Raw genomic sequence first — 12,684 nt, forward strand, 5'->3', positions numbered from 1 at the left:
TTATGATGCCATGTAAATTCCATTGCTAAAATACCGAAGAGCAATCTGATTCACGATTTGCATTCAATACAGGATTTATTCCGATTTTACTGTTGTTTTCCCGACCAAAACAGATTTACAAATTATTACAAGCGCTAATGTAGGAAAGAGTCTCGGTCATATTTATTCCACAAAACATGTTTATAAATAGCATCCTAAAAGCAAAAAAATGTGTTTCAAGTATTTTTCCTAAACCGAAATTGTCATGCTAAATGAAAATTATAGCTGGGAGCTTAACCGCAAATAAAATACTTTGATCAAATATTCTCAGTCATAAAATCCCAATTCAAACAAAAGACGAATTGTGTCTTTGTGATGACTTTGGGACAATATATTCAGTTTAGATGCAGGTTGCAAACTGGACAAATGATTCCCTGGGGCTGCTAGCCCCCAGGTGGGATTCCTGATGGCCGGTGAATCAAGCAAGAGGGGCAAATCGAGATTCTTGCCAGACATAAAACCTGTTGCAAATCTCCGGACCCACTGCATCCACCCGATCTGGTTCTCACCCAAATGTCGTTGCAGGGTTTGCGGCTGGAGGCTCCCACTTCCCCCAACGGGGAGTCCCACAGGCGCCAATCTGTCCTGGTCCTGATTATCAGGAACCAGGCGCCATGGATTCTGAGGGAGAGGAAGGACGTGAGTACTGCCTCCGACTGTGCCCATGGAGTTCCTCTGTCAGGCTGCCGGAGTGGGGGAGGGAAAGGAGGGGTGCCTCCTTCAGAATGGGGGGCTCATGGCTAGACTTTTGTTACCCTGGAAAATGTGCAAATGATGGTGATTTCAGGGACCGTTCTGCTATAAATTTTTATTATTCTGTGTTCTTTAAAACCTATGAAGTGGCCTGATCGCATTAAAATCTGTGCTCCCTGGAAGCATTCAAAATCACAGCAGCACTTTATTCTGCAGTAGGGATTGCCCTTGGTTGATTTCAGAAGCCCCAGTTGTTGCCAGGTCTCTTTAAAGTGCTTAAGTGACAGGAGCTGTCAGTTTCACCAGGGAGATCCTTTTGTTTTCTCTCATAAGCCCTAGCAGCTCTCAAACCTCTTTGAAGTGCTTTGATTGACAGCTCCTGAGCAGATCAAAGAGGAGATTAGCCAAGGACAGTTTACACAAGGAACTGATGGTCCATCCTCCCCTAAAAGCTTTTCTGACTGATAGCTCCACGGCAGATTAAACAGTTCATGATTGATACGATCAGTTCACACTTCATTAAGCCCGAAGTGCTTCCTCTTTTCACCACACCTGTTCTGTCTGGCCCCATTGGCACAGATCACATTAAACCCCTTACCTGTGACTTTCCGGCCCTACTCTGCTCAGTCAGTGGTGTATGGCAAAAAGTATTTTTTCTAGCATGCTACAAAGCATACCGTTCATAGAGTACATAGGGGAGAAGAAAAAGAGAGGATGCAGAAGGTAGTGCTACAGTCAAAGCTAGGGTACACAGAAAGATCAACTTAATATAACGCAGGTCCATTCAGAAGTCTGATGGCAGCAAGGAAGAAGCTGATTCTGAATAGATTGGGACATGATCTCAAACTTCTGTATTTTGCTAGGAAGAAGGTGGAAAAGAGTTTGTCCGGGGTGCGTGGAATTTTTGATTACGCTGGTTACCATTTTAAGGCAGCGGCAAGTATAGACGGAGTCAACGGATGGGGGGCCGGTTTGCATGATGGACTGGACTTTGTTCACAACCCTTTGCAGTTTCTTGTGGTCTTGGTCCGAGCAGGAGCCATACCAGATTGTGATACAACCAGATAGAATGCTTTCTATCTGTGGACATGCTGTCTAGTGGACATGCTGAATTTCCTTCGCCTCTTGAGAAAGTAGAGGCACTGTTGGAGGTGCTGTCTTTTTTGATTTGGAGTTAAACTAAGGCCTGGTCTCTTTTCAGGTGGACACAATAGCATTACTTGAAAAACATCCAAGGAATTTCTCTTGCTGTGTTGGCCAATATGTACACCTCAAACACTACCTGGAACAGACTGTCTGATCATTTATTTGATTGTTGTTCATGGAGGGGGGCCTTGCTGTGTACAAATTCATTGCCATGTTTCCAGCATTATAACAATGACCACACTTCATAAGTACCTCATTGGATTGCAAAATGCTCTGCTGTGTTCAGAGTTGTGAAAGGTATCATATAAATTCAAGTCTTTCTTTCGTTTCATGGAAAAAATTCAGAACAGATAACTTAGCAGAAGTAATTTTACAAGGAGTGTATAAAATCGCCCCACATTGCTTAAAAATTAATGCTGTCGTGATCTCAGGTTTTATGGCCCTATTGATACTTATTCAAGTGTATAATTGCATTATTTTGATCACTCCAGTGCCAAAATTACTCTGATACACTAAACTGGTTTTTACTTGTTCACGGCTGCCAATTATCTTTGAAAAGTCCTTTGGTACTCCGGAAATATTACTGGGTATTGCTCAACATGAACTTATTTTTTAAAAAGTCGTTTACTGAGAAATGGTTTTTATATATCCCCAAAGCTCAGTGAAAACCTGGACTTTCTGGTGAGTGATACTCAAAAATACAAATGAGTACACAGTTCTACATTTACAGTACGAGCAGCAGTACAGACTTTTAAATTAGTCTCAGTAATGTGATAAAAGGTGCAGGAGGGATGGAGGAGGAGGAGGTTGTGTAGGGGTGGATTCAGGAAAAGCCGCTATAGATGCTGCTCTCAATCATCATCTGGTGGCCCAGAACACTTGGAACGCCATTCCCCAAAAAGCTGTCCGAGTTCTGAGTCAACTGAAGAGTCTAAGATAGAAATTGGCAGCTTTTAGGCCAGGGTAGCAAGGGATAAGGAATGAAGGCGGCTACATGGAGTTGAGATACATACCATCTATGATCTAACTGAATGATGGAACAAGCTCATGACAATGAACAGCCTCCTCCTGCTCCTATGAACCTTGGTCAAAGATAAAAACTGGCAGCATTTTGTTGCTTCGTCTCATTCAAATAGCCTGACTGCACTTAAAGCTCAGATTTTCTGATGGCGCGTGATCCACAATGGATGCATATCAAAGTGAAATATCCAAATCTCCCCAAGAACCGTAACCACATTTTATAGGGAGCGTGTTGGTCATAGAGGAAGACCCAGAATATTTTATAAAATGTAATCTTGGAAAAATAAGCTGAAGACTGATGAAAAAATTTTGTTTGATGTGCAGCGGAACACCTAGGCTGAATGGGAATAAGTTGCTTAATGTACACACTTAACAAACAGAAAAGCAAATTATTACCGACATGGAAAGCAACTTCAAAATGCATCTGGGCAGAGGGATCTAGGTGTCTATGTTTATGAATCACAGGAAGTTAGTATGCAGGTGGGATTTAGATGAGAGGGGGGATTTAGCAGTGGGCGATGGTGAAATGGCTAAGGCTTTAAATAAGTTTTTTGCCTTGGTCTTCAAGGAGGAGGACACAAATAGTTTGCCAGATATTAAAGATCGAAGGGTGGTAGGAGATGGGGGCCTTCTTGTGGGCCGAAGAGCCTGTTTATGCTGTAGTGTTCTAAATGCGATTACTATCACTGGAGAGGTAGTGCTTGATAGACTAATGGGACTAAAGGTGGACAAGTTCCCAGGACCGGATGGAATGCATCCCAGGGTTCTGAAAGAAATGGCAGAGGTGATAGCAGATGCCTTAGTAATTATTTATCAAAATTCGCTGGATTCTGGGGAAGTGCCGGAAGATTGGAAAATGGCTAATGTTACGCCGCCGTTTAAAAAAGGCAGCAGACAAAAGACAGGGAATTATAGGCCAGTTAGTTTAACGTCTGTAGTTGGAAAAATGCTAGAATCCATCATCAAAGAAGAAATAGTGAGGCACCTAGAAAAGAATTGTTTGATCGAGCAGATGCAGCATGGATTCGTTAAGGGGAAGTCATATTTGACGAATTTATTGGATTTCTATGAGGATGTGACTAGTGCATAGACAGAGGGGAACCGGTGGATGTGGTGTTTTTAAGATTTCCAAAAGGCGCTTGATAAGGTGCCTCACAAAAGGTTGCTACAGAAGGTTAGGGTGCACGGAGTTGGGGATAAGGTGTTAGCGTGGATAGAGGATTGGCTGTCTAATAGGAAGCAGAGAGTTGGTATCAATGGGTGCTATTCTGGTTGGCGGTTGGTGACTAGTGGAGTGTCGCAGGGATCAGTGCTGAGGCCTCAACTGTTTACCATTTATATAGACGATCTGGAGGAGGGGGCTGAGTATAGGGTGACGAAATTTGCTGATGACACGAAGATGAGTGGAAAAGCAAATTGCGTGAAGGGTGTGGAAAGTCTGCAGAGAGATCTGGATAGGCTGAGCAAGTGGCCGAGGACCTGGCAGATGGAGTATAATGTTAGCAAGTGTGAGGTTATCCACTTTGGCAGAAGTAATAGTAGGAGGGATTATTATTTAAAAGGCGAAAAGCTGCAGCACGCTATGGTGCAGAGGGACGTGGGGGTCCCTGTGCACGAGTCGCAAAAACCCAGTCTGCAGGTGCAGCAGGTGATCAAGAAGGCGAATGGAATGTTGGCCTTTATAGCGAGGGGGATAGAATATAAAAGTAGGGAGGTCTTGCTGCAACTGTTCAGGGTACTGGTGAGGCCGCAGCTGGAGTACTGTGTGCAGTTTTGGTCTCCGCACTTGCGCAAGGATATTTTGGCCTTGGAGGGAGTGCAGAGAAGGTTCACTAGGCTGTTACCTGAGATGAGGGGGTTAGCCTATGAAGAGAGACTAAATAGACTGGGTCTGTACTCGTTGGCGTTTAGAAGGCTGAGGGGGGATCTTATAGAGACGTATAAGATAATGGAGGGGGTAGATAACGTAGAGGTAGAGATTCTTCCTGCTTAGAAAGGATAGCAGGACTAGAGGACATAGCCTCAAGATAAGGGGGGAGCAGTTTAGATCAGAGTTGAGGAGGAACTTCTTCACTCAAAGGGTGGTGAATCTCTGGAATTCTCTGCCCGTTGAAGTGGTGGAGGCTGCCTCGCTAAATATTTTTAAGAAGCGGGTTGATGGGTTCTTGATAAGAGAGGGGATTAAGGGTTATGGGGAGAGGGCGGGAAAGTGGAACTGAGCCACAACAGATCAGCCATGATCTTACTGAATGGCGGGGCAGGCTCAAAGGGCTAGATGGCCTACTCCTGCTCCTATTTCTTATGTTCTTATGTTCTTATGAAGTGGTGGAGGCTACTTCGCTGAACATATTTAAGTCGCGAGTGGATAAGTTTCCGATAGACAGGGGAATTAAGGGTTATGGGGAGAAAGCAGGAAAGTGGAACTGATCCACTTCAGGTCAGCCATGATCTTATTGAATGGCGGGGCAGGCTCGAAGGGCTAGTTGGCCTACTCCTGCTCCTATTTCTTATGTTCTTATGCTGGTGCGGCATCTAACAAAAACGGGATGTTGTCATTTATTGCAAAGGAACTGGAGTATAACTGTAGCAAAGTGTTGTTGCAATTGTATATGGTGTTGGTGAGATTGCATCAAAAGTATTGTGTCCAGTTTTGGTCTCATCATTTGAGGAAGGATGTGATGGCATTGGAAGCAGTTCAGAGGAGGTTCACCAGATTGATTCCGCGGATGAAAGGGTTGATGTATGAGGAGTGATTAAACAGTTTGGGCTTGTACTCACTGGAGTTTAGAAGGATGAGAGGGGATCTGATTGAAATATATAAAGTTTTAAAAGGGATTTATAAAGTAAATGTAGACTAAATGTTTCCTCTATCTGGAAATCTAGAACAATCTAGAAGAGGTCACAGGTATAGGTTGAGAGGCTGTAGATTTAAAACCGAGATGAAGAGGAGCTACTACTCGCAGATGGTGGTGAATTTGTGGAACTCGCTGCCCCTTAGCGCGGTGGAGTCTGAATCATTGAACAGTTTCAAGAAGGGGTAGATATATTACTAATTTAAAAAAAGGATATGGGGAACAGCTGGGGAGGTGGATTTCATTCAGACCAAGGAGAGATCAGTCATGATCTGATTGAATGTGAAACAGGCTTGTAAGGTGAATTTGTCTGATTCTGTTACGAATTCTTATGTTCCTATGTTCAACTAGCTACGGGACTTACATATTATACTTACTGGGAGATATCTTCTTGAAAATGTACCAAGGCAGAAAAAAATCTCCTGGGTGCAGCGAGCATAGGAAAGTTGGGCAGGAAGAAGCGCATCTCCTGGTTTGTATGGAAAATCAGTAAGACTGCCTTTTGAATATTTGCTCTGCCTACCGTGATTTTCATGTGGCTGCAGAAATCCAATATGGCCAGGAATAACGCCCAAAATGAGTCTGCCATCAACTCTACAAATTACTGTCTTTTTCTTTTCCTTTTAGCTAGTGGTTACTTCTCTGGGTCAAAATCCTGGAGCTGCATCCCAAACAACACAGTGGGTGTTCCTACAGTTCAGTAAGGCAGCTCACCACCACCTTCTCAAAGGCCATTAGGGACGGGCAATAAAAATGCTGGCCTAGCCAGCGACACCCACACCCTGTGAATAAATGAAGAAAATCCCATTTGGAAGCGCTAGCAAATGCCAATCTCTAATTGAAATTGGAACCTGTTGACATTCACTCACAGAAGTCAGGGAGCGCCGGTCAGAATTACAATTTCAGTAGAAAATGGAATAAGGTGGACTCATTGCAATTGCAAGATTAACTTCGACCACTGTGATCGAAATTGTGAAAATTACAAGGCTATATTTTAAAGGAATGTTTGGCCATAAATATTAAAGCTGTCACTACAAAGACAGCAATAAATAAAAATAAGATTCTTGATAGATGACTACATGATTCTTTAGCAAGATTATACTAATGTGATGTTATCCATGTACATTTTCTTGTGCCTCCAAGTATATTAAGTCTTGGGTCATGTTGCCTTTCATTTTAATGTCTTCAACAAGAACATGTTCCATTCTGAGAGTATTTCCTCATAACTCATCCTAAGTTACTTTTCCCTAAATGCTCCAATGCATAAATATCCTTCATAGGATCCAGTGCCCGAAATTGCACAATGCATTCCAAATGCGATCTTGCCAAAGAGCTTTACAGAGCATAGAATAACATTTTTTGGTTCTCATCAAATGTCCCTGAGATGCATTGTTCTTCGTTGAGTTTTTTAAACAATGGACTTGTAAGCAAAAAGTAATCTTCTCTTGTTTCTCAATACTGCTGTTGCCAACAAATTTGTTTTCTTTTTGCTACAGTCTGAAACTTTTTAACATTCGATTAATTATCAACTGACTTTTTTTGACATGCATCTAAAGTTTATTTATTGGTCACAAGTCAGGCTTACATGAACACTGCAATGAAGTTACTGTGAAATCCCTCTAGTCGCCACAGTCCAGCGCCTGTTTGAGTCAATGCACCGAACCAGCACAGCATTCAGACTGTGGGAGGAAACTGGAGCACCTGAAGGAAACCCAAGCAGACACAGGGAGAATGTGCAGTCTCCTCACAGACAGTGACCCAAGCCGGAAATCGAACCTGGATCCCTGGCGCTTTGAAGCAGCGGTGCTAACCACTGTGCTACCATGGTAGCATAATGGTATTTTTATCCATTCTTTCTGCATCAGTGAAAAACAGACATTAAACTTTTATTATTGACGTTAGTTGGTTTGTCCAACAATTGCATTCTCCCTCAAACTTATTGTTAAGTTCTGTACATTTTTGACTTCAGTCTTAATTGCCATCCAAATTCAAGCGTATTGTTGTACTGATCAACATGTTATATCGTGTAGCATCCTCCCCACTTCATTTATTATTATGGCAACGTTTGTTATCTCTCTGTGATTCACTTATTCCACCACCCCTCCATATTGGCTATTCTTGAGGCTGTGCACATACTTCAATTATTAAAAAATCTCTCATGATTACCAGCATATGGTTCCTTGGGGTCTTGTTTAAAACAAACTGTGGCTGAAATTTTGCAGAGGCACTGCCAATCACTCAGTATAACTTTGGCAGAAAACCAGTCGAATCCTCAGAGAAACCACAGAGACAGTTATGCTGGGAGATTCCTCACTTACTTATAAGGGAAGAAAAACCCCTTATCTACTGGAGCACGCTGGATGATGGACACGCTGTGGCAAGTGGCTCAACTGAGGGTTCTGTGACCACCCCACGTTAAAAATAAAATCAATCACATGCACCTTCCACTCTTCAACATGAAGTTTGAGACCTGCAATGTCAGGACTCTGAGTGACAGACCCGAGGGTCACACTGCCATCGGGAACTCAGATGCCTCAACATCAATACGGCTGCTGAGTGATATATTACGTGCAGGAGAAGGCCAACTGATGAAACAAGGCACTGGGTCTTCCAGTCATAGCCACAAAAGGGGAAATAAGTAGCTATGACTCATCTTCCATTCCCTCACCCTGCTGTATAAATATCTCCCACTCTCTATGCCTTTTAGCTTTGATAAAGGGTCGTCTGGACTCGAAACATCAGCTCTTTTCTCTCCGTATAGATGCTGCCAGCCCTGCTGAGATTTTCCAGCATTTTCTCTTTTGTTTTCAGATTCCAGCATCTGAATAATTTGCTTTTATCCAGCTTTTTTGGTGCCTCAGCAACTCTTCAGTGGGATAAGTAAACACCTCATGACAGTTGGGCTCACCCGAATGTGGAATCAACATGCCACTGCTATTGGTATACTGTCATCTGAGGCAACAGGTGCGACCATCAAGGAGGAGTTCTAAAGCAACCTGGGGCAATCCTTAGCCCAAGTCCCACAGGCGACAAACTGGTCCTCCCTGGACACTTCAATGTCAGAGTCAGGAAGAATACATATCTCTGCGATAGACAATGAAGGAATATGGTAATAAACTCCAAAGGAGTCCACCTCCTGAAAGAATATCTAGAACATGACCTTGTCATCACCAAAACTTATTCCACCAGTGAGACAAGCAAAACCCACAGTCCAAATGGTAGTATCTGCTTGGTGATGTTATTGTTCAAGCAATCAATCGGAGCGATGTCCATATCACGTGCACCACTACAGGTACTGATGAACTGATCACAATCCTGCTTGATCTACTCTCAACATCAGTCTGGCCCACAAATAAAAACAATGCTATGAGAAAATTAACATGGAAGCCTCAAAGACCCCACCAAAGCATGCCTTCTCAGTCAGCGACTTATTGTCAACCTCTCAATCTCAGCATTCAGAAGCCACAGTGTGCCCGTAGTGCCTGTTCGAACCCAATATCCACTATAACAAGTAACTGCAGAGAGGTAAAAACAGGTCTGACAGCATTGGTGGAGAGAATAAAGCCAATGTTTCAAATCTGATTGACCCTTCATCAGCTGGTCCGCAATTCATTATGATAGTGGCGATCATCAAAAGCTTGATCCCACCTTCCCCCCCAGGTCTTCTGATTCCTTTCAGCCCAAGTGTTATATCTAACTACTTCTTGAAAAAGTACAACATTTTGACCTCAACTGCTTGCTGTGTTAGCGAATTCCATGGGCTCACTACTCTCTACTTGGGTGAAGAAATTTCTTCTCATCTCAGTCCTAAAAGGTTTACCCTGTATCCTTTGACCATGGCCCCTGGTCCTGAACACCCCCACCATCAGGAATATCCTTCTTGCATTTATCCTGTTTAATCCTGTTATAATTTTATAGATTTCCATGAGATCCCCTCACATTCTTCTGAAATCCAACAAATATAATCCTAACCAACCCAATTTCTCCTCATCCATCAGTCCTGTCATCCCAGGAATCAGTGAGTTAAACCTTCGCTACGCTTCTTCTACAGCAAGAACATCCTTCCTCAGATAGGGAGGCCAAAACTGCACACAATATTCTGGGTGTGGCCTCACCAAGGCCCTGTATAATTGCTACAATACATCCCTCCTCCTGTACTCGAAATGTCTCCCTATGAATGCCAATAGACCATTTGCCTGCTGCATCTGCATGCTTAACTTCAGCGACTGGTGGAGGAGGACACCCAGGTCTCGTTACATATTCCCCCTCCCTGATTTATCACCAAAGCCTACACTGCTGGTCAGGAAAGTCACTTTTATGGCTGATACCAGACTCCTACTGTAAGTGTTCTACCTGAAACTCGATTGAGACAGAAGGTTCCCAGGAGGACAGGGGAGAAATTTTAAGGAGATCCCCCAAAGAATCCCTGAAAAGGATAAACATAGCCACTGACTCATGGAAGTCCCTGGTTGTGACCAATAAAAATAGAGAAGGGTCATTCAGGCTCCAAACACACTGAGAGACTGGATCAAGAACACACAGAGTGAATTTGAGGCATCAGAGAGTGAGCAACAAAAAACCTATCTACCTGACCCTTCAAACACCATCTGCCCCATCAGGTTGTAGGGTCAGCAAATCAATAAATAAGGAAAAGTAATAATTACTTGCAAAATTTTGTCTCAACAAAAAGGCAGAATATCAGTGCTGGGTAAAAGGACCATTACTTTGGAAACTAGCAGCAAATCAAGCACTTCCCAGTTAGATATAGCTCAACTCTATGCAAAATACAATTCCAACAATACGCCTAAATTCCAAGCACAGAAAGACATTCCTCCCACACGAGTATGAATGTTTCCATTTTCTACACCAGCTGCCCTGCTGCCTTCTCAGGTTGATTGCCAATTTGCAGTTAATTTTAGACAATTTGCGGTCATGGGCCAGCTCAGTGGAGTAATGGGCTTCAAGACTGCCCAAATCATTTCACGAGGTTGTTGCCAGCTGGCAAAAAGAGGTCTGGCATACAATTAACATGAGCTCAATTTCAGCCAAGGCACCAGAGATAAAATGGCAGTCTCTCTCAATGACAAGCAACTCCAGTACTTTCTGGGCATCAAAATCAACAGGAGTTGGACTGAATTCAGCAACAAATGATTATCAGCCCATGAGCATCTCAGTGGATGATAATTAAACAATAACTTTCAGGTCCAGAGTCATTGTGAGACAACCACTCTTTTTGATATTTATTAATGACCTTGACATGTGTATGAAGGGATAAAGTAAAAGTTTGGGGCTCTTATAAAAGTAATAAAAGGAGTAGGTCATTTGGCTTTTTGAGCCTCCTCCACTTAATGAATTCATGGCTGACACCCAATCTCAACTGTATGTTTCCATCCTCTTCCCTAACCTTTACCTTCTTTCTGGCAACTGTCTGAGGGCAAATGTGTGGAGTTACAGGAATAGGGCCTGGGTGGGACTGTTGTCGGTACAGACTTGATGGGCCAAATGGCCTTCTTCTGCACCGTAGGGATTCTACGATTCTATGATTAAGCCAGTTTGTTCACAACCTTGGTCTCGCACTCGATCTTGAGATGAGCTTCCCACCTCACAGTCACGCCATCACTACACCCACCGATTCTAATCTCCGTAATATTGCCCAACTTTCCCCCTGCCTCGACTCAGCTGCTTCAGACACCTTCGTTCATGCCTTCCATACCTTTAGATTTGACTATTCCAACAAATTCCTACCTGGTCTCACACACTCTATCCTCTTTCAACTTGAGGGCATTCAAATCACAACACCTAATGTCTTAACTCACAGTAAGTCCTGTACCTCCTGAATAGTTTAGCTCTCTATCAAACAACATCTTGCTTTTAAAATTCTCATCCATGTTTTCAAATCTCTCCATGACCCTACAACCCTCCCCAAGATAAGTGAAGTCCTCTGGCGGGGTGGGGAAAACTAACTAGCCCACAGAATTCAGTCCTGAATCTGCTAATTACATTTTAACTATATTAAAAACAGATTTAAATCACTTCTCAAGTCTTCCCACCAGTTTCCAGCTCAGATCTGATGGCGGCAGAAATCCAGTGCTGGGTGACCATTCGGGGCAGGAACGCACGAATGCATCCTGCGCATGCCCAGCCGCGAGATTCTCCCACCTCGCTGCACTGGAAAACTAGCACAGTGGGGTGTGAAAATCACCCCCTGTATCTTTTCTTATTCTTTTGTGGGACATGGGCATTGCTAGCTGGCCAGCGTATATTGCCTAGTAGCCCTTGGAGGGCAGTTGAGAGTCAACCACATTGCTGCGGCGCTGGAATCGCATGTACACCAGACCAGGTAAGGACAACAGATTTCCTTCCCTAGTGAACCAGGTGGGCTTTTATGACAATCAACAATGATTTCAAGTTCATCAGTAGATTTTTAATTACAGATCTTTTTAATTGAATTCAAATTCCACCATCTGCACGGCAGGATTCGTACCAAGTTCTCAAAACATTAGCTAAGTTCCTGGATTAATAGTCTGGCGATAATTATGATAACTATGTGAATTGTACTGTAAATGGCAGAACCCTTAGAAACACTAACATATAGGGGGATCTGGGCGTGCAGGTCCACAGTTCCCTGAAAGGCAAGACAGGTGTCCAAGTTGATTAAGAAGGCATAGGGCATGCCTATCTTCATCTACCAGTACAAGAGTTGGGAAATCATGTTACAACTATATAAAACCTTGCTTAGAATACATTTGGAGTATTGCACGCAGTCCTGGTTACCACACTACCAGAAGGATGTGGAAGCTTTGGAGAGAGTGCAAAGAAGATTCACCAGGATGTTGCCTGGTCTTGAGGGTGTTGGCCATGAAGAGAAGTTCAATAAACTAGGATTGCTTTCTCTGGAAAGACAAAGATGGAGGGGTGACCTGATAGGGGTCTA

At 43.3% G+C, this 12,684-nt stretch overlaps 1 protein-coding gene across 9 annotated transcripts in view; it reads right to left on the reverse strand.

The window, feature by feature from the left end:
- The window catches only part of vps13b (vacuolar protein sorting 13 homolog B), a 942,410-nt gene that overhangs the window by 408,508 nt on the left and 521,218 nt on the right, over positions 1-12,684 (reverse strand). The window lies entirely within an intron of this gene.

Source organism: Carcharhinus amblyrhynchos, chromosome 8 (assembly GCF_965287045.1).
Source record: "Carcharhinus amblyrhynchos chromosome 8, sCarAmb.v2.hapA, whole genome shotgun sequence".
Taxonomy (NCBI): Eukaryota; Metazoa; Chordata; class Chondrichthyes; order Carcharhiniformes; family Carcharhinidae; genus Carcharhinus; species Carcharhinus amblyrhynchos.